This window comes from Macaca mulatta, chromosome 4 (assembly GCF_049350105.2).
Source record: "Macaca mulatta isolate MMU2019108-1 chromosome 4, T2T-MMU8v2.0, whole genome shotgun sequence".
Lineage (NCBI taxonomy): Eukaryota > Metazoa > Chordata > Mammalia > Primates > Cercopithecidae > Macaca > Macaca mulatta.
In genome coordinates, this window is record NC_133409.1 from 128,473,778 (window position 1) to 128,497,986 (window position 24,209).

Genomic DNA, 24,209 nt, shown 5'->3' on the forward strand with positions numbered 1-24,209 from the left:
CCCAACCCCTGAGCTACAAACCAGTACCTGTGAGGAACTGGGATGCACAGCAGGAGGTGAGCGGCGGGCGGGTGAGCGAACCTTCATCCGTATTTATAGCCACTCCCCATCACTTGCATTACTGCCTGAGCTCCACTTCCTGTCAGGTCAGCGCCCACATTAGATTCTCATAAGAGCATGAGCCCTATTGTCAATTGCCCATGCAAAGGATCTAGGTTGTGTGCTCCTTATGAGAATCTAATGCCTGATGATCTGATCTGTTTCCCATCAACCCCAGATGGGACTGTCCAGTTGCAGGAAAACAAGCTCAGGGCTCCCACTGAATCTACCTTACGGTGAGTTGCATAATTATTTCATTATATATTACAGATGTAATAATAATAGAAATAAAGTGCACAGTAAATGTAATGAGCTTGATTTGTCCCAGAACCATTTCAAACACTGGTCTGTGGAAACACCGCTCATATGATTTGGTTGTGTGTCCACCCAAATCTCTTCTTGAATTCCCATGTGTTGTGGGAGGGACCTCGTAGGAGGTAATTGAATCATGGGGCAGGTCCTTCCCATGCTGTTCACATGATAGTGAGTAAGTTTCATGAGATCTGATGGTTATTATAAGGGGGAGTTTTCCTGCACAAGCTCTCTTTGCCTGACGTCATCAACGTAAGATGTGACTTGCTCCTCCTTGCCTTCCACCATGATTGTGAAGCCTCCCTAGCCACATGGAACTGTAAGTCCAATTAAACCTCCTTCTTTTATAAATTGCCCAGTCGCAGGTATGTCTTTATAGCAGCATGAAAACAGACTAATAGACTAAATTAGTACCAGTAGAGTGGGGTGCTGCTGAAAAGATACCCAAAAATGTGGAAGCGGCTTTGGAACTGGTTCACAGGCGGAGGCTGGAGCAGTCTGGAGGGCTCAGAAGACAGGAAAATGTGGGAAAGTTTGGAACTTCCTACAGATTTGTTGAAGGGCTTTGACCAAAAGCCTGATAGCAATATGGACAATCAAGTCCAGGCTGAGGTGGAAGATGAGGAACTTGTTGGGAACTGGAGCAAAGGTGACTTGTTATATTTTAGCGAAGAGACTGGCAGCATTTTGCCCCATCCTAGAGATTTGTGGAACTTTGAACTTGAGAGAGATGATTTAGGTATCTGGTGGAATAAATTTCTAAGCAGTAAAACATTCAAGAGGTAACTTGGGTGCTGTTAAAGGCATTCAGTTTATAAGGGAAGCAGAGCATAAAAGTTTGGGAAATTTACAGGCTGACAATTTGACAGAAAAAAAAACCAAAACATTTTCTAAGGAGAAATTCAAGTTGGCTGAAGAAACTTGCATAAGTAAGGAGAAGCTGAATGTTAATCCCCAAGACAATGACGAAAATGTCTCCAGGGCATGTCAAAGGTCTTCATGGCAGCCCCTTCAATCACAGGCCCAGAGGCCCAGGAGAAAATTGTATCCTGGGCCTGGTCCAGGGTCCCCATGCTATGTGCAGTCTAGGGACCTGGTGCCCTGCATCGCAGCCACTCCAGCTCTGACCAAAAGGGGCCAAAGTATAGCTTGGGCTGTTGCTTCAGAGGGTGGAAACCCCAAACCTTGGCAGCTTCCATGTAGTGTTGAGCCTGCGGGTGCACAGAAGTCAAGAATTGAGGTTTGGGAACCTTTGCCTAGATTTCAGAAGATGTATGGAAATGCCTGGATGCCCAGACAAAAGTTTGCTGCAGTGGCAAGGCCCTCATGGGACACCTCTGCTAGGGAAGTGCAGAAAGAAAATGTGGGGTTGGAGCCCCCACACAGAGTCCCTCCTGGGGCAGTGCCTACTGGAACTGCGAGAAGAGAGCCATCATTCTCCAGACCCCAGAATGGTAGATCCACCGACAGCTTGCACCATGCACCTGGACAAGCCACCAGTCAAGGCCAGCCGTGAAAGCAGCCAGGTGAGGGGCTATACCCTGCAAAGCCACAGAGGCAAAGCTGTCTAAGACCGTGGGAACACACCTCTTGCATCAGCATGACCTGGATGTGAGACATGGAGTCAAAGGAGATCATTTTGGACCTTTAAGATTTGATTGCTCTGCTGGATTTTGCACTTGTATGGGGCCTGTAGCTCCTTTGTTTTGGTCAATGTCTCCCATTTGGAATGGATGTATTTATTCAATGCCTGTACTCCCATTGTATCTAGGAAGTAACTAACTTGCTTTTGATTTTACAGGCTCATAGATGGAAGCGACTTGCCTTGTCTTGGATGAGATTTGGACTGTGGACTTTTGAGTTAATGCTGAAATGAGTTAAGAGTTTAGGGGACTGTTGGGAAGGCATGATTGGTTTTGAAATGGGAGGACATGAGATTTGGGAGGGGCCGGGGCAGAATGATATGGTTTGGCTATGTCCCCACCCAAATCTCATCTTGAATTCCCATGTGTTGTGGGAGGGATCCGGTAGGAGGTAACTGAATCATGGGGGAAGGTCGTTCCGAGCTGTTCTCATGACAGTGAGTAAGTCTCACAAGATCTGATAGCTATTATAAGGGGGAGTTTCCCTGCATAAGCTCTCTTTGTCTGCCACCATCCACATGAGATGTGACTTGCTCCTCCTTGTCTTCCACCATGATTGTGAGGCCTCCCTAGTCAGATGGAACTGTGAGTCAAAATAAACCTCTTTCTGTTTTAAATTGCCCAGTCTCAGATATGTCTTTATCAGCAGTGTGAAAATGGACTAATACAACTGTCTTCCACAAAACCGGTCCGTGGTGCCAAAAAAGTTGAGAACTGCTATTGTATAGCACTATAAGATGACTACAGTTAACAATAATATATAGTTTCAAATGGCTGAAAGGAGGATATTGAAAGTTCCTAACACAAAGAAATGATAAATGCTTTAGATGAGTATGTTAATTACCCTGGTCTGATCACAATACACCATATGTATCAAAGCATCACTATGTACCCATACATATGTACAATTATTTAACAGATCAATTAAATAATAAAATAACAAAAACCACCACTACCACCACCAAGTCCCACCACTCTATCAAAAGCACTGATGGCATTCTGTTGTAATTACCATTAGACTTTTTTTCCTTATGTTTTCATGTGGTGGTATCAGTACCAGGTATTCTAAAGTAATGTACTTTTAAATTACGAATTTTTTTCTAATTATAAACATAAGTATTTGGAAAATATACAAAGAAGAAAATAAACACCACCAACACTCTCATCACCTAGAGGTAATCTTTTATTGTGATTTTTTTTTTAACTTGTCACACACATACGTGTGTACACACATATACACACACACAGAATATGTGTATAAACAGATTATATTCCATAATACTAAGTTCATGATAATTTGTTTTTTGCACTTTACATTACTTTACAAGCTTTTTTCTCCTATCATTATTTTTCCAAGTAGTTTGCTGTTCTTAATGGCAGAAAAGCACATTGTATATATTTTCATACTTCATTTAATCAATCCTCCACTGTTGGGCATTTAGGTTGTTACAAAGTTCCTGATGTTATATTTATGTGCATTCCTGATTATTTCCTTAGGCTATGTTCCCAGAAGTAGAATTACTGTGTCAAAGGCATTAACATCTCTACAGCGCTTGAAAAATATTGTTAAATTGCTTTTGCAAGGAGCAACTTATGCCTACTTAAACTTTCATCAGCCTGTACAAGATGCCCTATTCAACATCGCTCCTCCTCTTTTCTTTCTGTTACATTAAAAAAAATGCCAATTGTATTGCTAAAATAGTATGTCAACATTTTATTTTATATTCTTTTTATTACTAATGCAGCTGAATATTTTCCCCCACATTTACTGGCCTTTAAATATTGTGATTTTTAAATGACCAGTTGTTATTTTAAATTCCTTTCTTGATACAAAACTTGAGATTATATCTTTTGGGCCTTTAAAATGTTAGTCTGTAGCATTTAACTTCAAAGATTCATTTATTTTGGACGTATTAACATTGAGAAGGGCTAAAATAGAAAGATTTCTCCTGGTTCTTGCTGTTTCTTCCACCAGTCTGACTAATGCAATCTGAGCCAAAACATACTTAATATTTCTAAATTGTGGGTGGCAGGGAAAAGGGAGAATTAAAGGGAAAATGGATGTCTCGCTCCAACAGCCTCACAGGAATCAGATGCTCCATGAAAGATTTTAGTTCAAATTTAAAAGCGTAAAACATCTGGATCTATGCTGACATTTTCCTCACACTATTTTCTGCCTTGCATGGTCAAATGAGGTAGTGAAAAACAAACAATATGGTCCTAGTTTATATAAATATAATCACCTATTTATGAAAGTAATAGCATAAATATAATAGCTTATTTGTGAAAGTAGGACCATAGTGTTTGTTTTATATATATATATATATATAGCTGTTGAATCTATAGTTAAATCTGGAATCGATTTTTAAAACTCACGAACATTTGTGGACCCTTAGTACAGATTCAGCTGTAGCCCTTTTATATACATTATCTTATTTAATCTCCTCAAAATAAACTATTTTAACTTTCATTATACAAAAGAGACACTAAGGCTCAGAGAGACGAAGTGACTCAACCATCACTACACATCTATTTCACTGAGTGCTGGCCCTCCCATGTTCAAGTCATGGCACTGCCATGCTTAAGAAGAAACAAGCAATTTCATTACAGGATGAGCATCACTGTTCAGGCAAGTGAGGCCATGCCATGCCATTGGCTTGCCATGATCTGAAAAGCGCTGGTCAGCCTGAATACTCCATGAGAGTCTCTCTTGTTGTCGCTATTTTTGGTTTGGAGGAGCAGTCTATAAGGCTGAGAAAAGAGGTGCCTCGTTATCTCAGCACAATAAAGGCCACATATGACAAATACACAATGAACATCATATGGAATGAAGAAAAGTTGAAAGCTTTTTTTCTAAGATCTAGACAAGACAAGAATATCTACTCTCACCACTTTTATTCAACATAGTACTGAAAGTCTTGGCCAGAGAGATTAGGCAAGAGAAAGGAATAAAGGGCATCCAAACTGGAAAAGCAGAAGCTAAATTGTCCTTGTTTGCAGATGACATAATTTTACATATAGAAAACCCTAAAGACTCCATAAAAAACCTGTGAGGATTAGTAAATAAAGTTGCAGGATACAAAATGAACATAGAAAAATCAGTAGCATTTCTATACACCAGTTGTGAACTACCTAAATAAGAAATTTTTAAAAATCAATCCCATTTATAAAAGCTACAAAAAATAAAATACCTAGGAATAAATTTAACCAAATAGGTAAAAAATCTCTACAAAGAAAACTATAAAACACTGATGAAAAAAATTGAAGAGGACACAAATAAATGGAAAGATATACTGTGTTTATGGGTTAGAAGAATTAACATTGTGGCCAGGCATGGTGGCTCACGCCTGCAATCCCAGCACCATGGGAGGTCGAAGCAGGCAGATCACTTGAGGTCAGGAGTTCGAGACCAGACTGGCCAACATGGTGAAACTCCATCTCTACTAAAAATACAAAAATTAGCCAGGCGCAGTGGCACATGCCTGTAATCCTACCTACTCTGGAGGCTGAGGCAAGAGAATTGCTTGAACCTGGGAGGCCAAGGTTGCAGTGATCTGAGAACACACCACTGAACTCCAGCTTGGGTGACAGAGCAAGACTCTGTCTCCAAAAGAAAAAAAAAAAAAAGGAAAAAGAAAAAAATTGTTAAAAGTGTCCATACTACCCAAAGCAATCTATAGATTCAATGCAATTGCTATCAAAATACCATTGATATTCTTCATAGAAATAGAAAAAAACAATCCTCTAATTCTTACAGAACCACAAAAGACCCCAAAAAGCCAAAGTAATGCTAAAGAAAAAGAACAAAGCTGGAAGCAACATACTACCTGACTTCAAAAGAATGCAAAGAAAAGGAAATTCTTACACACTGTTGGTGAGAATGTAAATTACTATACTACAAAGCAATAGTAACCAAAACAGTATGGTACTAGCATAGAAACTGACACATTGACCAATGAAATAGAGAACCCAGAAATAAATCCACCCACTACAAATTGGGTTCAGTGTATACTGCTTGGTTGATGGTTGAACCAAAGTCTCACAAATCACCACTAAAGAACTTACTCTTGTAACCAAATACCACCTGTTCCCCAAACACCTATGGAAATAAAAATTTTTTTTAAAAAAAAGAGAGAAATAAATCCACTCATTTACAGCCAACTGATTTTCGACAAAGGTGCCAAAAACACACATTGAGTGTGCTGGAAAAACCAGATATCCACATGCAGAAGAATGAAACAAGATCCCTATTTCTCACCATATACAAAAATTGACTCAAAATGGGTTAAAGCCTTAAATGTAAGACCTGAAACTATGCAACTACCAAAGGAAAACAAGAGAAATGCTTCACGGCATTGGTCTGGGCAAGGATTTCTTTGGACAAGACCTCAAAAGCACAGACAACAAAAGCAAAAAACAGGCCAGGCACGGTAGCTCATACCTGTAATCCCAGCACTTCAGGAAGCCAAGGCGGCAGATCACCTGAGGTCAGGAGTTCGAGACCAGCCTGGCTAACATGGCGAAACTCTGTCTCCACTAAGAATACAAAAATTAGCTGGGCATGGTGGCACGTGCCTGTAATCCCAGCTACTCAGGAGGTTGAGTCGGGAGAATCACTTGAACCTGGGAGGCAGAGGTTGCAGTGAGCCAAGATCACGACACTGCACCCCAGCCTGGGCAACAAGAGTGAAACTCCATCTCAAAAAACAAAACAAAACAAAACAGACAGATGGGATTTTATCAAACTAAAAAGCTTCTTCACAGCCAAGAAAAGACTCGACAGAATGAAGAGACAACCTACAGAATGACAGAAAATATTTGCACACTACGCATCTGACAAGGGATTGTTAATATCCAGAATACAGAAAAAACTCAATAGCAAAAAAGAAAAATTCGATTTTTAAAAATGGGCATAAGATCTGATCTGAATGACATTTCTCAAAAGAAGACATACAAATGGCTAACAAGTACATGAAAAAAAAGCCCAGCATTACCAATCACAAGGGAAATGCAAATCAAAACCACAATGAGATATCGTCTCACCCCAGTTATTATAGCTATTATCAAAAAGACAAAAAATAACAAATACTGGCAAAGATGCAGAGAAAAGGGAACTCTTATACATTGTTGATGGGAATGTAAATGAGTACAGCCATTATGAAAAATTATGGCGGTTCCTCAAAAAATTCAAAATGGAACTACCATATGATCCAGCAATCCCACTACCAGACACATATCTCAAGGATATGAAATCAGCATATCGAAGATATATCTGCACTCCCATGTTTACCACAGCATTATTTACAAGAGTCAAGATATGGAATCAACTTAAGTGTCCCTCAACAGATGAATGGATAAAGAAAATGTGTATATTTCACACAATGTACTATTCAGCCATAAAAAAGAATGAAATCATGTCATTTGAGACAACATAGATAAGCCTGGAGGACATTATTTAAGTGAAATAACTCAGACTCAGAAAGACAAATATCACATAATCTCACTCATATGTGTAATCTAAAGAAGTTGATCTCATAGAAGTAGCAAGTTGAATAGTGATTAAGAGAGCCTAGGAAGGGTAGTGGGGTGAAGGGGATGGGAAAAAGGCTAACAGGTACAAAGTTACAGTAAGATAAGAGGAATAAGTTCTAGGGTTCCATTCCACAGTATGCATGGTAACTAGAATAAACAATAATATATTAAATTCAAAATAACTAAAAGAGAAGATTTTGAACAATCTCACCACAAAGAAATTATAAATGTTGAGGTCACACATATGCTAACTATCCTGATTTGATCAATATGCATTGAATAAAAGTATCAAAACACCACACTGCACTTCATAAATGTGTACAATTATGTGTCCATTAAAGATAAAACTAAAAAAGACACCTCCTAATAAATTACAGCGCTGAGAAAGAAAAATTTGAAAAGAGGTGTCTCACAAGTACTGAGGAAGAGGATGAAGCCACACATTAAAATATAAATTTTACAGTGGCTTACTACTCTATCAACAAAAAATAAAAATCAAAGAAGCAGAGGGTAAAGACGAAAGGTATGTCTTTTAGGTAGAAGGCTTCAATATTGCTCAGAGTAACAAAAGCATCACTGAGACCTGAGAAGATGGGCCAACCGAGAAATCACATGAATGGTGTCTGTAAGAAATTCTGGTTGAGCTGGTCCAGAATTCAGGGATCAGAGGATAACAAAAATTAACTGCCAGAAAACACAGCTGGACTAAGTCCAGACACAGCTGACCTAGAAGTCTGGTTTATAAGAAGGTGAATTCTCTCTCCAGGCTAAATTGCTTGTATGCATAAAGTAGCAGATAGTAAACAGAACACAAGTCTCCTGACTCCCAACACCACTTCTTTCCATTACACGCATGTTCCTAACTTGACCCTTTGAATATATTTGCCTGTAAAATAAAAACTTTAGACAAGAAAGGCAATAGTGTGGGTTAAAGGGTCTTGATTGCTGGTTTGCTTTAAGCAAGCTGCTTACCCTGAAATACTCAACTAACATGTCAAATCCTCTTGGAGTTTCCTTGAACTCCAAAATTAGATTGGGTTCTCCAGTTCTCAAGTTCCTTGGGTTTCACGTTTGTAAGATCTGTTACAGTTTTAATTAACTAATTGTTTGATGATGGTAAATCTCCCTTACTAAACTCTAAGATCCCCGGGGAAGAGAGACCATGTTGGCCTTGTCAGTTGCAGCTTCTCAGAGCCCACACAGTATTAAGAATATTGTAAGCAGTCCATAGGTCCTGAAGGAATGGATAAGAAAACATATGCAACAAAGACTGTATGAGAACATTGTTCTTTCATGTGGTATATAGTATCTCTATTTTACCACTAAGAAAACCGCTCAGTGCCAGATCTCTTACAAGAGATACTATACAGCTTGCAGGTTATTCCCACCTGAAATCACTTTTAACTGATTCCCAAATGTTCTGCTGGGGACAAATGTGAGGTTTAAAACTAAATGTATGAAGAAAAAAAAAATCTTCTCAATGAGGTCTAGCCTGACCACAATACCCCATTAAAAATTGTAATTTGAATATTTCCCCCAGACCCCACCATCTCCCTCTTTGACACTCACATCCAATTTCCAAATCCTTTTGGTATTCTCTAATTATTTTTCCTGTCCATCTTCTGTCCATTCCTATTATTATCAACATAGTTCAGGCCCCAATCTACCAGATGATGACAATAGCTTCTTAAATGGTCTCTCTCTGTATTCAATTTATCCTCCATCAAATCTGAACAGCCATAAGAGCAATATCTGCACCAGTTTTCTGCACTTATTAGGTTTGTGCCCCTGGGTAAACTACTTATCTGTGCCTCAATTTCCTTATCTGTAAAATAGATCATCGGCAAGTATTTTTAAATAACGCTAGTATATTATAATGTTAAGTGCTGCAGGAGTTGAGAAGGGAGGAAGCCAGACAAAGAAGGACCCTGTTATGCTTTGAATCAAATAAATAAGAGCAAAGGAGAAGCACAGGCATGAATGTGATATTTGATGCACAGTGATGAGAGGGTGATCCCTAGGGATGATGGTACAGTCTGCCTGAACAACAGGGTATCAAAATGAGAGTATCTGGAGAGAAGGCTGGAAAGATCTCTTGATAGCAGATTACCATATGCCACCTTGATCTGTTCACAATTAATCTGCTAGACAAGGAGTTCCCTCTCCTATAAAAAAAGATGATACTGACACCTCCAACTTACAATATAAGTAGGATAAAGGGGGGTAAAGTAAATGGCACACTAGAACACTGGGTGAGGGGATCAAAAGAGACGACCACTGTTTTCCATTCAAGGCCAAATAATTTGAAGAGTAGCATCATACTGGCTGGGCATAGCGGCTCACACCTGTAATACCTGCACTTTGGAAGGTCAAGGCGGGCAGACCACTTGAGGTCAGGAGTTCGAGACCAGCCTGGGCCAACATGGGGAAACCCGTCTCTACTAAAAATACAAAAATTAGCTGGGTGTCATGGTGCATGCCTGTAATCCCAGCTACTCCTCGGGAAACTGAGGCAGGAGAATCGCTTAAACCCAGGAGGTGGAGGTTGCAGTGAGCCAAGATAGGGCCACTGTACTCCAGCCTAAGGGCCTCTGTCCCAAAAAAAAAAAAAAAAAAAAAAAGTAGCATTACCAATAGAAATAACATTTAGAGGGCTTTTGCTAGTTTTAACTATTTGAGAAGCAATAATGATTAAACCCTGAATAAGCATCTACGTAACTTAGAGTATTAGAAATACTTATTATTATATAGTTAGCATACTAATAATACTTAGTACTATTAATGAGATTTCCATCTGCTCATTAAGGAATGTAACCCAAAATTACTACGTGCCAACACTCAGTTCAAGCTTTTACATAAGGTGAAGTTTCAGGTGCACGCCACCGTGCCCAGCTAATTTTAAAATGTTTTGTAGAGACAGGGTCTCACTGTCTTGCCCTGGCTGGTCTCAAACTCCTGGGCTCAAGCAATCCTCCCGTCTAAGCCTCCTAAAGTGTTTGGGATTACAGGTGCGTGCCACCACTCCTGGTAAAAAATAAATAAATAAATGAAAATAAAATAAAAAATAAAAATAAAATTAATCATACTTTTCATTAATTCAAATTGGGCTTGTTCTACATACACCAGGAATAAAAGCATAAAATTTGATATGTATAAAATGTCTAAGAATGATTGTAAAATTAATTTTTTTCCTACAACTTTCTTAAACTAACCTTTAATTCTGACCCACTCTATAGAAGCTATTATTTCTGAATTCGAATTGTTTTCAATTAGTGAGATTTATAGTCATACTTTAGAAATAAAAACATGAAATCTGTAGTTTGGCAATATAAACATTACTACAGCCTGTACATAGAAAACTCATAATCAGCCCTAAGCTCTGTCCATGCAAAGTCTCCTTCAATGCCGCCAGGAGAACAGTCCTGGCGCTACTTGCCAGAGGGCTTCTGAGAGAATAGTTTTCACAACAGATACCATCACTTAAAAAGTGATTTAAAAGGATATTCCCTGCCCTCCTGGTACTCATATTCTTTCCTCAGCAGCCGTTTTTGAACATGCCAAGTTGAGATTCCACCCCACTGTATCCTAAAAGTAATGCCTAAGCTCACTCTATATTCTTCTGTAAGAAATTCGGGCTTTTTTCCCACATCCCCAGAATCCTTAAGGTGTACTCACGACCTTTTCTGAAAAGCTATCACCATTTTGGAGTCCCTCTTTGATGGAGACAGACTGGATTAAGTGATTTCTCAAGTTCCTTCTAGGTATATGTGAGTTTGGAAACTCCTGGGCATCTCCTTTGGGAAGGACTATGGGGAGACGGCCTCTGTTTGGTCTAAACAGCACAGTAAATTCTTTTTGAATAAATCAGTTACTCACTGGTATCTCTTCTTATTCTATATAAATAGCCTCTCTTCTCCTCCTGGCTTCAAGACCTATATGATGCTAGTAAATTATTATACTAGTTTCCTTCCACTGGGAATACCATGAAATGCAAATCAAAACAAAACTTAAGTCTTACATATTTTTTGTGGCTATTCTCTAAGATCACCAAATATTTGTTGATGGCATTTGGCAAAAGAAAGTTAAATAAAACAACTAAATGGCTTAAAGAAAGCAAATAATTGCCTTCTTCAAGTAATTTGTCTTTTTGTAAAATCACAAAGGATAACATTCTAAACCTCAGGACCTATGATATGGAAGGTAAGTTGAAGTTTTACTACCGAAAAGGGGGCAAGCACTATATAAGCAACCATCCATACTTATTGCATCAGCATGACTATCCCTACAGTAAGATGCCTATGTTCGCCTAATTAGTACAAGGGGCTAACAAGGCCAGGGTCCTAGATTCCGCCCAGGCACAGACCAATTTCTTTCTCCTGGTTCCAGCCTCACTGCACTCAGAGGCCCCTTTACCACCCTGATCATAAAACTGTAGCGGCAGAACTTTACGGAGTGCCTACTAAGTGTGAGGCACAATTCTGAACACATTGCAAAAATGAACTCATTTAAACCTTCACAAAAACGTTAAGGAGGTACTATTACTATCATCTCCATTCTCTGAATCAGCAAACTGAGGCACCAAATGGGTAAGGGCCTTACCCAAGTTTACACAGCTGGTAATTGGGAAGGCCAGGATTTGGCCCTATGCCATCTCAGTCCTGCCCCATGATCTTGCCCACAAAGCCATCTTGCCTCTGAAAGTAACAAGTGAGGGTGAAGAGACGTGTGCCACCTGCCAAAGCTAAGGATAACACTGTCTCTGAATCTTCAGCAGCTCAGTCTAGGGACCCAGTGCATCATCTGATCTGACTTAGGGTAGATTTAAATTTTTTCTTTACCTAATTCTTCAGATTAAACTGGCCAAACTGAAATTCATTTTCAACATATATAATTTTAAAAATCAAAGTAATAAAGAAACTTTAAAAATTCTAACCCTATTTAATTCTTTAGTATGAATAATCTTTATCAATTTTGGATTACAACTTAGTATTTCAGTACACGATGTTAAAATGTTTCATAATTATTTCTTACTTAATGTAGCACTACTAACAAAAAGGCAATATACTGTCTTACATTTTCAATTAAATCTTCCATGAATCCCCCAAATAATGAGGCCTTCCATGGTGCCCAATACTCCTTGTTTGAAGCATTTTTCTCAGCAGTGATTATCTATAAAATCTATTCAATAACCTTCCCACTAGATGTATCCTCCACTAGGTCAGGAACCACACCTATATTGTTCTCTACTGTGCCCTACCATCGCCACAGTATGGGGCCTTGGCAGGCATTTGACAACACGTACTGACTAACCCCACAGGGTCTGGAATCAAGAACGACTCCACAGCCAGCATCTTCATTTAATACAGGTAAACTTCAACCACTTTGGGCTTCTGTTTCCTTGTGAAAGGGATCTGGAATCTCTGTCTCATCCACCTCACAAGTCTACTGATAGGTAAAGTGAGAATGTACATTATAACTTGGTAAAGTACACAAATATACAGGATTATAAGGGAGAGGAAGGCAACCTTCCCCAAGTGGCCCAGGATGGTTTTTATATGTGGGTCACTTTTCCTACCAACTGGTAAGGCTTGGGGCATATGCTTTCTTGGTCTCCTCTCAACCTGGACACACTCAAACCAGAGGAAGGAAATATCAAGAACTCTGTCAATATAGAAAGCAACCTGGACACACTCAAACCAGAGGAAGGAAATATCAAGAACTCTGTCAATATAGAAAGCAACCTGGACACACTCAAACCAGAGGAAGGAAATATCAAGAACTCTGTCAATATAGAAAGCAACCTGGACACACTCAAACCAGAGGAAGGAAATATCAAGAACTCTGTCAATATAGAAAGAACTGAGTCTTGGCCAGGCACGGTGGCTCATGCCTGTAATCCCAGCACTTCGGGAGGCTGAAGCAGGCGAATCACAAGGTCAGGAGATCAAGACCATCCTGGCCAACATGATGAAACCCCATCTCTACTAAAAATACAAAACTTAGCTGGGCATGGTGGCGCGGGCCTGTAGTCCCAGCTACTCAGGAAGCTGGGGCAGGAGAATCACTTGATTCGAGGAGGTGGAGGCTGCAGTGAGCCGAGATCGCGCCACTGCACTCTAGCCTGGTGACGGAGTGAGACTCCGTCTCAAAAAAAAAAAAAAAAAAAAAAAAGACTGAGTCATTAAGTTCTCTGTCATTAGTATCCAATATTAGATTTTAAAAACATGTAACTGCATAAGCAATCAAGAATTTGAAGACTGTACCCTCACTGCCACATCACTGATGTTAAAACAAATCGGAGACAAACAAAAAATAATATGGCATAAACAAATGGTACCTCACAAATAAAACTACTCACAATAAAACTACTCCACGAACTGTCCCACCAAGAGGTCCAGAGGCAAAGGCAACCCTAACAGGAATCAGCAATTGCATGTGGATACAAAGACTAACAACCTTCTGCATAGACATTCTTTACGTCACCTCCGGACTTGCTCAAGATAAACAATTTCCCCATTTGAGTCTAATTACATTTGTGTTCTGAGTGTTTAAGGAAAAAATATACAAGATGCACCTACAGGTAAGCCCAGTTAGGTTTTCGTTCTCACACTTCTCATGCAAACTATTAACATCTGTATTGATCACCTTCTATATTTACCAATATGAAAGTGCTACGGATAATGCAAAAGCAAGATTACATAGAACTTCATCTTCTTCCCATACAACACTGTCCTCTACAATGAGAGGAGAGGAATTATTACAGCAGATTAATATTCTTGTTAGCACACTGAATTCTCAAAATGCTAGAGCAATTCCTGCTAAGAAAATGTGCACTATGGCTCATCCTGGCTGATGCTGAGCTGGCGCCTGTGCTCCAGCTGGCTGCCATGGTATCAAGAGTGAACACGCAATCCCCTCCTTTCAGCCATATGGACACTTCATATCTTTTAAGCACAATATTTCTATTTCCCCAATGAAAATTTGGAATCGCCTTCCAACTATCGATTGGTCAAAGAAGGCTTTGTTAAAATTAGTCACCTGACAGCTGGTGTCACTGCTACTTTAGACATAAGTGGTAAGTCCTAGGCAGTGGGAGAAACAGCAGAGGACAGGCTCAGATCAGTAAAAGTGCAAAGGGGAATGAATTACTTCCCTCCAAGCCCTCTTTGACTATATGACTCCACATAAGAAGAGCTGCCATTTTTCAGGGCCTGTTACGTACCAGGTATAATGACTGGCATTTTGCATGCATTCTCTCTAATCTTTGCCACAAGTATTGAGATAGATAGCAGGAGTCCCATTAACAGACGCAGAAGCAGGCTTGGAAACATTAAATAAATTGTCCAAGGTTATTCTGCTGACATGTGAAAGAGCAGGGCTCTGAAATTCCAGCCATCTGCCTTGTGGCCAAGGAAGACTGCAAAGCAGCGGTTGAGGGTCTGAAGTCAGATTTGATCAGCTCCAGACACACTGCAGGAGTCAAAAATGCTGAAGGAATGCATAGGGAGACAGAAAGTGAGGAGTCAGAAACAAAGCCTGAGGTTCCAAGATACCATTTGGTACTCATTTTACACAGAGATGGGGGTGGATGAGCAGTGTGGGGAGAGAGGAAGCAAGTTTGCAGGGAAGTGAACCTGCTGTTATGAAGAGGGGAACAAGACACAAGCTTCCGTGGAGACCCAGGAGGCAGAGGGGAAGAGAACTGCGGAGTCGTCCCAGAAGTCAAAAGAGCAGAGAGTCACCCAGAGGGTGGATCATTGCGGCAACACAACAGGCAAGACAGATGCAGGCCTGGCTGTCGGGAATTTGTGGTCATCTTTGAGAGGACAAGGGCAGAGTGGTCTGAGGGGATGCCGAGCTATTAACACAAAGGTTGAGAAGGCAGTGGATAAAGAGGAGGCAGACAGAGTGAGCGTACACAGTAGTTGTCAAATTCTAGTCGGAGACACAGTATTCACAGTTGGCAAAATGAAAGAAGCAGAGAGAAAGGTTTTCTGATAATAAAGCTGAATGTATTTACTTAAAAGGACTGTTGTTTAATCTGAGATTATATTCTGACTAGTGGGTTGAAATCTCTTTGTCTTTTACTAAATGATGGTGATATGTTTTTATTATCAAAATGAAGAATTAGCAATCCTGTGTCAGATCCCATTAAACAAATTAAACTGTTCTGTTAAATCTCCACATCTGAGAACATGGGGTAGAGTATGCCTTCAAAAAGCCTGGCAATCAGAAGAGAGAAAGGGTGAATAGCTTGAGGAGAATACCAAGGTCAATGGGAAAGTTCATTCTGATGTGTTCGGGTTTGACTTATCCGGAAAATCTGAGCAGCTAGCAGAGAGGTAGACAAGACAAACAAAGTCCTTCTTCAGAAGGCAGCAAGGACAGCCACAGAGCTGAAGGGAGGGCTTGAACGTGAAGACTTCAGAGACCTACCTACCTGGAGAGATGAAGAGGAGCCTGGGAACGGAAGACCTGGAACAGTGTAAGAAACCCCATACATCGAGAGCAGGCTCTTGGGATGAGATTCACTCATCCACAGAAGAGGCAAATGACAAAATCCCATGATCTTAATAAGGAAATGAGGTGCCACAATAGGAAACCCTTCTGGGCAAAAATGAACGCTGCATCTACTTGGCAATGCTATGTAAAGGGAGGAGGGCAAGGAGGAAGGGCCACACTGGCAGAAAACATAGGAGACTATTATGTATGAAAACCATGAATCCAGACCTGGCTAAGGATGGAATTCAAAAGCTACAATGAATAAAACAACCAGCAGTGAACAGAACAAGCATGTAAAAAGAGACGCTGACAGGCTGTAGTAAAATACTGAATGCTGTGACTTTGGGTACATTCAGTACATCATATTGCTTGATTTAGTATTATTTACTACTAGGATAAAACAAAGTCCTTGTGTGCCAAACAGGCTGGCTGATTAAGACAGTTTGAATGCCGTGCTGTGGGCTGCCTGACTCAATCCTGCTTAAAAATATCTGGAATTGTCAAACAAGACTAAATATGAATCCATGAGCCAAGTCTCCATTTGCTACCACAGCTGTTGTTCTGGGTGTGCGGGGGGGGGGGCGGGGGGAAGCTAAATGGAGAATTTTTTTCAAACGCATCCCATTTATCACATTATTCCAACCACCACAGACTCACTGAGGAGGCAGCCAGCCTTGTAGACAAAGCCATAATTCCAAGCGCCTTTCCAGGGCACACGCAGGCTGAGTGGCATGGGTCTCTCCACAGTACAGGAGGGGAGGCAGGAAAGAGAGACACCCTTTGTTAGATTTTATTTTGCATAATTCTTGGTACTTGTGCTGGCAAAAATTTTTCCTAATCAAAAAGGTTTTCACCTAAAGCCACAATTACCAAAATAACCCTTATACCTCAGCTTTTCCTCCCACACAGAGTTGGCTTAAATAAACACAAACATGTCTTGGGGTACAAGATGCTGATTCACACACACGCAAAGTAAAGGTGAATTCCAGAATATTAAATGGTAGGTTTCATATGGGATAATGTGCAGAAAAAAAATGTGGCCACTTTGGCACTTTTTACTTACTCTTCTTTCAAAACTATATACATAAACATACATACACACATGCACACAAACACATACACACACACACACACCCCCATATGATTCAGGCTAATGGCTACTTCAAGAAGACAGCAATCAAATATCAAAAATAAGGGGAAAAAAGTTGTATTCATCTGATACATATCTTTCGCTCAACATTACAGCTCATATTAATCATTCCCATTTAATATGGCCAAAACTACAACTACTGGTATGTTTATACCAAAATTGTCTAGAGAAATGGAGTCTTCCAGTGAACGAATGCTTTGATCCAGAAATGAAGTCTTTAACTTTCTCCGAAGTCTTCTCCACCTTCCTTAGGCCATGGGAATCTTTTCCTCCCCTGAACGGCAAATAAGCCTCTATGGCCAGGCTCACTCTTTCGGCATGAATTCAATGGTACCAGCTTCCATGCCCTCTGTGTTGCCTTTCTAAGCAACACTTATCTTTCCAAATAGGATCTGTGATTCTCATCAGCTAGGATAGACATCCTACTATGTATTCTCGCCCACACCATAGTGTTTGTCCATTAGAGACTCAGCCACAGGCTGAATGAGTCGTTCAGATCCAAAAAACCTTTGGGTAACACACAGAGTAGGTGAAAGGAGGGTGCAGGGCCAGGAGTGAACACACTTTTCCAGAAGGGCAGGAGAAGCCCTTTAGCCCAGATAAACTAGCTAGAACACTGATTCTCAATAGTCTCACCACTGTTCGCCAAATCACATCCCTAATCCAGGTTTAATATAACCACTGGGTGTCCCAGAGGCCGGGGATTCTCAAACTTCAGAGCACAAAAGAATCATGTGACCCGCTTAAAGAATGGTCTGATCCCACTCCTAGCGACTGATTCAGCAGATCTAGGATGAGGAGAAGGAATATACACTTTAACCCAGCATTCCCGGAGATTCAGATAAAGGAGGTCTAATGGCAACCTCTAAAAAAATAACTTTAGTGGCTCTCAGCTCTGGCTGAGATCAAAATCATGGGACCACCATCACCTGAGAATTGGACAAGTCAGCCTGGGGTAGGACTCGGGTACTGTTCAAGGACAATAACAACAAAACCACATGCAGGAAGGTGAACCTAACACGCAGCTCAGAACCACTGCCAATGAGGACCTGGTCACTTGATTTTATTTTTCTTTTTAACTTGTATTTTAGGTTCAAAAGGTACACGTGCAAGTTTGCTACATGGGTGAATTGTGTGTCACAGGAATTTGGTGTACCAGATAATCAGCATAACACCCAATACGTAGTTTTTCCATCCTCAACCCTTCTCTCACCCGCCACCTGAAAAGCGGCCCCAGTGTCTATCGTTCCCTTCTTTGTGTCCATGTGTACTTAGTGTTTAGCTCCCACTTATAAGTGAGAACATGCATTATCTGGGTTTCTGTTTCTGCGTTAATTCCCGTAGGCTAGTGGTCTCCAGCTCCGTCCATGTTGCCCTGCCCATTTTAGTGTGGTATCTGACAATTACTCATGGCTCCCATTAACACTTCACCCCCATAATAAAGCTATTTATGCTCTTACATTGAAGCAGATCCAACCTTTAGAGCCTGCACTGAAGGCTTTGTTAAACTGCCTCCAACGGGAAGTGACAATAGCAATGTGACAAGGGAAAGCTGTTTTGTTTAGTTGCGGATGGGGAAAGGAGGTGGTGGGAAAGGGATGAAAAGCGGTACTGTTTGGATCTAATTTAACTGACTTCTCATTTTGAAATAAAATTGATTTTTAAAAAATCCTTCTACTATAATACAAGTACATCTTTTCAAAAGTAACCCTTTAAAAAAGAGATTAAACCAGAAAAGGGAGTACAAAAAGCATTCTAAAAAGAACTCAAAAACATATCCACATTTTTCAAAGAAATACTGTAAAGAGCTTAAGAGCTTAAAAATTATAAGTTGTCAACTGACAGATGAAAAGCTAAAATATTTCTAACACATTTAAACTTCTTAAAAGGAAACATATCAGAAATTGGTATTATCCCCTTCAAAGTATTCATCAATGAAGCATGCACATACATTCTTCTGGCTCTGCCATTGAATGAATGTTTTAGAGTCCTTTTTTTTTTTTTTTTTTGAGACGGAGTCTCGCTCTGTCGCCCAGGCTGGAGCTCAGTGGCGCTATCTAGAGTCCTTTTTTAGAATTATAATGAGTGGTGCTTATGATGACGTACTGTTATGAGAAAATTTTGCAGAACCAGTACTGTCTTACGAATTATAGAAAATTCAAGACTGAAAATCAGAATAAAATATATAGTGTGTTTCAGCTGAATCTCACTCTGAAAATGATGTACTGTGGCATATTGGATCAATTTCTATGTCCTAAAGCAATTCTCATAGACACACTCATCCAAATTTAGGGTGAAAGGGAGAGAGAAGGTGAAATGTTATCTTTTGCTGAGGTGGGAGTAACCAGTCACCAGTTTTCTCTTGGTCATTGGCTATGGTTGTAACTAGCGTGGGCTCTGGCCACTTCAAGCCTGTTATTCCACGTTAACTGTTGAGGACCACAGACAGACACTGTTCCCTCCCTCTAAGATTGTAATATTGCATTTATCCCATTGTGTTTCCAAGTCTATTTCATTCTGGGATTTTTTTAAATTATAAAGCACTATATAGCCATTATAAAAAGTCAATAGAAACAAGTAAAGGAAAAGTCAATAACCTGCCCCTCCCATTTCCAGACTCTCCCTGCCCTGGCAGGAGGTTACCAATGTTGGTGTCACAATGGCCTGGTAATCCAGGTCATTATAATAGACGCTTGAATTTTGAACTGGGCAAAAATCATTTCATTTTCTGGACTTAGTAAAACCATTGTTCCATGCGCTTGTCAGAAAAAGACCATAATGTAAAGACATCCTTTCGGTCTAAATGCTGTTTAGGGTCTTGACCCAGTCAGGAAATGTTTAGGTTCTGTCGTGTTATTTTATGAATGGCTCCTGGCTGCAATTTAGAGTTGCATGAATTTTCTTAAAGATTAAAATGCAGATTCCTGGGTTCCTGCTCTGGAAATTTGGATTGCATATTCCTTAGGAGGTAGAAAAATGCAATTTTAATAAGAATTCTATGTAGGTGGTTCCAGAGCCCACTTGGAGAAACAACTGCTCCAAGTGAAGGAAAACAGGCCATAATCCAAAATCTAAGTAAAAATAATTCTTGCTTCCATCATTCCTGAACATCCCCTTTCTCTGTGCTGATCTTCAAGATATTTTTCTCTATCTTCCCTTTCAAATCTACAGAGGCAGCTTTGCCCACGTGGTTTGAATGTCTCTGGGGATAGGACTTTTGTCCTCTCTTAGCCAAGAACCTTCCTTCCGCTTTACTTGTGATAATATCCCAGTGCCTGACATGCAGAGAGTGCATAGTAAGTTTCTAGACTACACAGAAGTAATATAAGAACTAGTTATAAGATGTGATATTTATAATACATTTTAAGTTCTTTAAAAAAAGCATTTTAAAAACTTAATATATATTACAAATACCACATCTTATAATTCCATGGAAGTGCTAAGCCCATCATCTCTGATTTATTCTCTGCCAGTCATCTACCAGTTTCTAAATAAGATTAACTTTATCTACATAATTCATAAATCTGTACCTCTAGCAGGATAAAGGGGCTGTAGACCCTACACCTTGTCACAGAGCACCATCTGTATAAACATTCCTACAAACCAAAAAGTGACAAAAATGGTGGTCTCCTCTTGTATCCAGTTTATCTCTAAAATTACAATGAAAGGGATAGAAACAATGGTCCCAACGGCAAAGCCTAAAAAAAATCACTCCATTCACTCATTTGTTCATTTATCTGATTACTTAAGCAACTGCTATGTGATGGGCCCTGATTATTTATGTCAGGCCATGTGGCAGAAGGTAAGGAGGCAAAGGTGAATACAAGAGGGACAGTCCCTGCCCATTATGATCTCATAACATAGTGGGGGAGAGGGTTATCATAAAAATAAGCCCAATACAGTGTGACACCAACATTGGCAACCCTCCACCAGGGCAGGGAGAGTCTGGAAGTGGGAAGGGCAGTCTGTTGACTTTTCTTTTACTTGCCTCCATTGACTTTTTCTAATGACCACATATTGCTTTCATAATTAAAAAAAAAAAAATCCCAAAGTGAAATAAACTTGGAAACACAATGAGATAAATGCAATTATTAGAGTCTTAGAAGAAGGGAATACTATCTGCCTGTGGTTCTCAACACTTAACATTGAATAACAGGCCTGAAATGGCCAGAGCCCACCCTGGTCCTATCTATGGCCAATGACCAGACTCCAGAAGGAGATAATTGGTGACTGGCTACTCCCACCTTTTGTCTACTGGGTCTGCCTTGCAGTGGCAACAGCAATGCCCGGATGGCTTACACCCATGCCAGACACTGATCAAACACGTACACATTATGAGCAGAGTGTTATGAAATTCCTCCATTAATTATATCATTGTTAGCTGTCCAAGACACATACCACCAGCATAATTGCTCACATCCCTTAGAACTGGCAGATCCAGCAGGAAACAGTGATTGCTGCTGTTTCCTCCAGGTAATTGTGGATATGTTTCACGCCTTCCTCTGATCTTTCAAAAAAAGTCAAGGGAAAAAGCACAAAACAACAAGCAATGTGTGCTGTGAACCACTTTTGACACTGTCTTTGGTGTCACAGATGACCTCCCAAATGCCAGATCCAATGGAAACTTTTCAGTGCACGTTTATTGACTACTCTGCCCCATTTTACACCACAGCCCTTTTGAATGTGCTGCCCTGCCTTAAGTTCCATTATAAAAGCTCTGGAGAATGTCTTTGTTTCCCTGCCTGCTGCTTCCCCGTCTCTTACTCAGGGTTCTTTTCACCAGTCCTTTAACGATGGTACTTCCCAAGGATTCTGCTTTTCTATAGGTTATGCCTGGGCAGTTTCATCCATGACAACGCTTCATCCATTAATCTGCACACTAGCTCCAGCCCATGCAATCAGTCACCCCCATAAGGTTTAACGTGATGATCTCTGCTCTGTCGTTCTGTTGCTTGGCCCCCACACTATCAGTCCCCACTGCTGACCAGTCTTGCTGTTGTTCCTTCTCAGAATCTTACAAGGGCCTCTCTTCCTCTGCTTTCCCTTGAGCAGGGATATTCTGCAAGCTCATCTGCCCTTCCAGCTCCATGTCCTCTCCCTGACTGTCGTCACTGATACCTGTGGCTCGAACCATCACCGACAGACGGATGGCTCTCAAACCTGTATCTCCTACTAAAGTTTCTCCCCTGAGCCTCAGAACTTTATATTCATCTGCCTACTGAACAGTTCCATCGAGACACCCCAATGGCATCTCACCCTCCACATGTCCACAGATAAACTCATCTTCTCCCCTCAGACCTGATCATTTCTTCAGCTTCCCCCATCTTGCCTGTGGTGGGAAGAGGGAACTTATCCAGACCCAAAACCTTCTCACTCCCACTCCAGCAAGCTACCGGCTAGTTGTCCTCATGCCTGGTCCAAGGTCTTCTCTTCTCCTGATCCCCTCTCAGGTCCCTCCACCCCTGACATAGATGCCTGGCCTCCCACATCCAGACTGTCCTTAATCGACTTCATGCTCCCTGCTAGGGCCAGGGTGATATGTGAGCCACTCCCCTACCTGAAACCCTTTCATGGCTCCCCACAGCTTTCAAGAAAACATTCCCGGCCGGGCGCGGTGGCTCACGCCTGTAATCCCAGCACTCTGAGAGGCTGAGGCGGGTGGATCACAAGGTCAGGAGTTCAAGACCAGCTTGGCCAACATGGTGAAACCCTGTCTCTACTAAAGATACAAAAAATTAGCCGGACGTGGTGGCAGGTGCCTGTAATCCTAGCTACTCGGGAGGCTAAGGCAGGAGAATTGCTTCAACCTGGGAGGTGGAGGTTGCAGTGTGCCAAGATCGTGCCACTGCACTCCCGCCTGGGCAACAGGGCCAGACTCTGTCTCAAAAAGAAAAAATAAAAAAAGAAAACATTCCTTAGCAAACACGCAGGCCTTTTGTGATCTTGCTGTCATCTACCTCTCTAGCTTTATCTCTTTCCATTGGCTCTAGTAATATCTTGCATTTCCTCAAATTCATCATGCTATTTCAAACTTTCAGACACGCATTCATGCTATTTCATCTGCCCAGAAATGACCTTCTCACACTTGTTTGTCTCTATCCGCAACTTGCCCCTCAGAGCCTAAGTGTCATGTTTCCCAGGAAGTCTTTTTGATACTGCTTACTTCCCCCAAAATGATGGAGCATGCCCCACAAACTCCCAGCTCCTTCAGGTATACTTCTGAGATAGGACTTTCCACACTGTCCTGTGTCATCAGGGATGGACTTGGCCCTTCCACCCTTCCGGCCTAAATCCCTCAAGAGCCACTGCTAAACTGATTTATCTCTAGCTTCTAGCACAGAACCCATATTCATGGCACTGGATAAATGTTCATGAAAGAATAAAACTCATTCTAAAAATCTGTTACTGTCCCTATGTCCCTTATCACAATGAAGCATACACTCTTGCCAAGACTTTCACTAGTGCTTTCTGTGCTATTCATAATGAAATATGTGGCCTTTATTTAGAATGTTTCTTTGAGTTTATCTCTTTCAATTTGGATCCCTAAGGAAGGACAGAACAGTTGCTAGCACAGTAAAGAAGGGTTTTGGAGATAAGAATAAACTCAGCTGCAGTAAGAAAGGGCTCCAGAAGACCAAAGCATCTGCTCAGAAGATGCCAATGAACTGCAAAAAGGAGACCTCTTTACCAAGCTCCAGTTGGTCAAACCTGAAGGCTGACTAGTCTGAGACAAGACCCAAAGGCAGGGCCCTGATCAGGAGGAAGAGCAGAAGGAATTTATCTTCTCCAGCGACATCATGCATAGCTCCTGAATAGAGCAAGGACCTAAAACAGGGCTGGGGTGGAGTGAGGAAGGCCTTCTTAAAGCAAAGGTGCTCCCTGTGATTGTGATAAAGCAAGTTTCCATGGCATTTGACTCCACTCATGGCTAACGTCAAATGGGCACAGGTCCTTGCCATGCTGTGGCCCAT

The 24,209-nt window shown here is 40.9% G+C and overlaps 1 protein-coding gene and 1 long non-coding RNA gene across 3 annotated transcripts in view; one reads left to right on the plus strand and one right to left on the minus strand.

Annotated features, from left to right (window-relative positions):
* LRRC1 (leucine rich repeat containing 1) overlaps positions 1-24,209 on the minus strand; it is a 130,045-nt gene that overhangs the window by 47,365 nt on the left and 58,471 nt on the right.
* LOC144340336 (uncharacterized) lies at positions 69-3,202 on the plus strand. The gene is made up of 2 exons (XR_013416336.1): positions 69-730; positions 1,672-3,202. It is a non-coding gene; the product is annotated as an uncharacterized LOC144340336 (long non-coding RNA).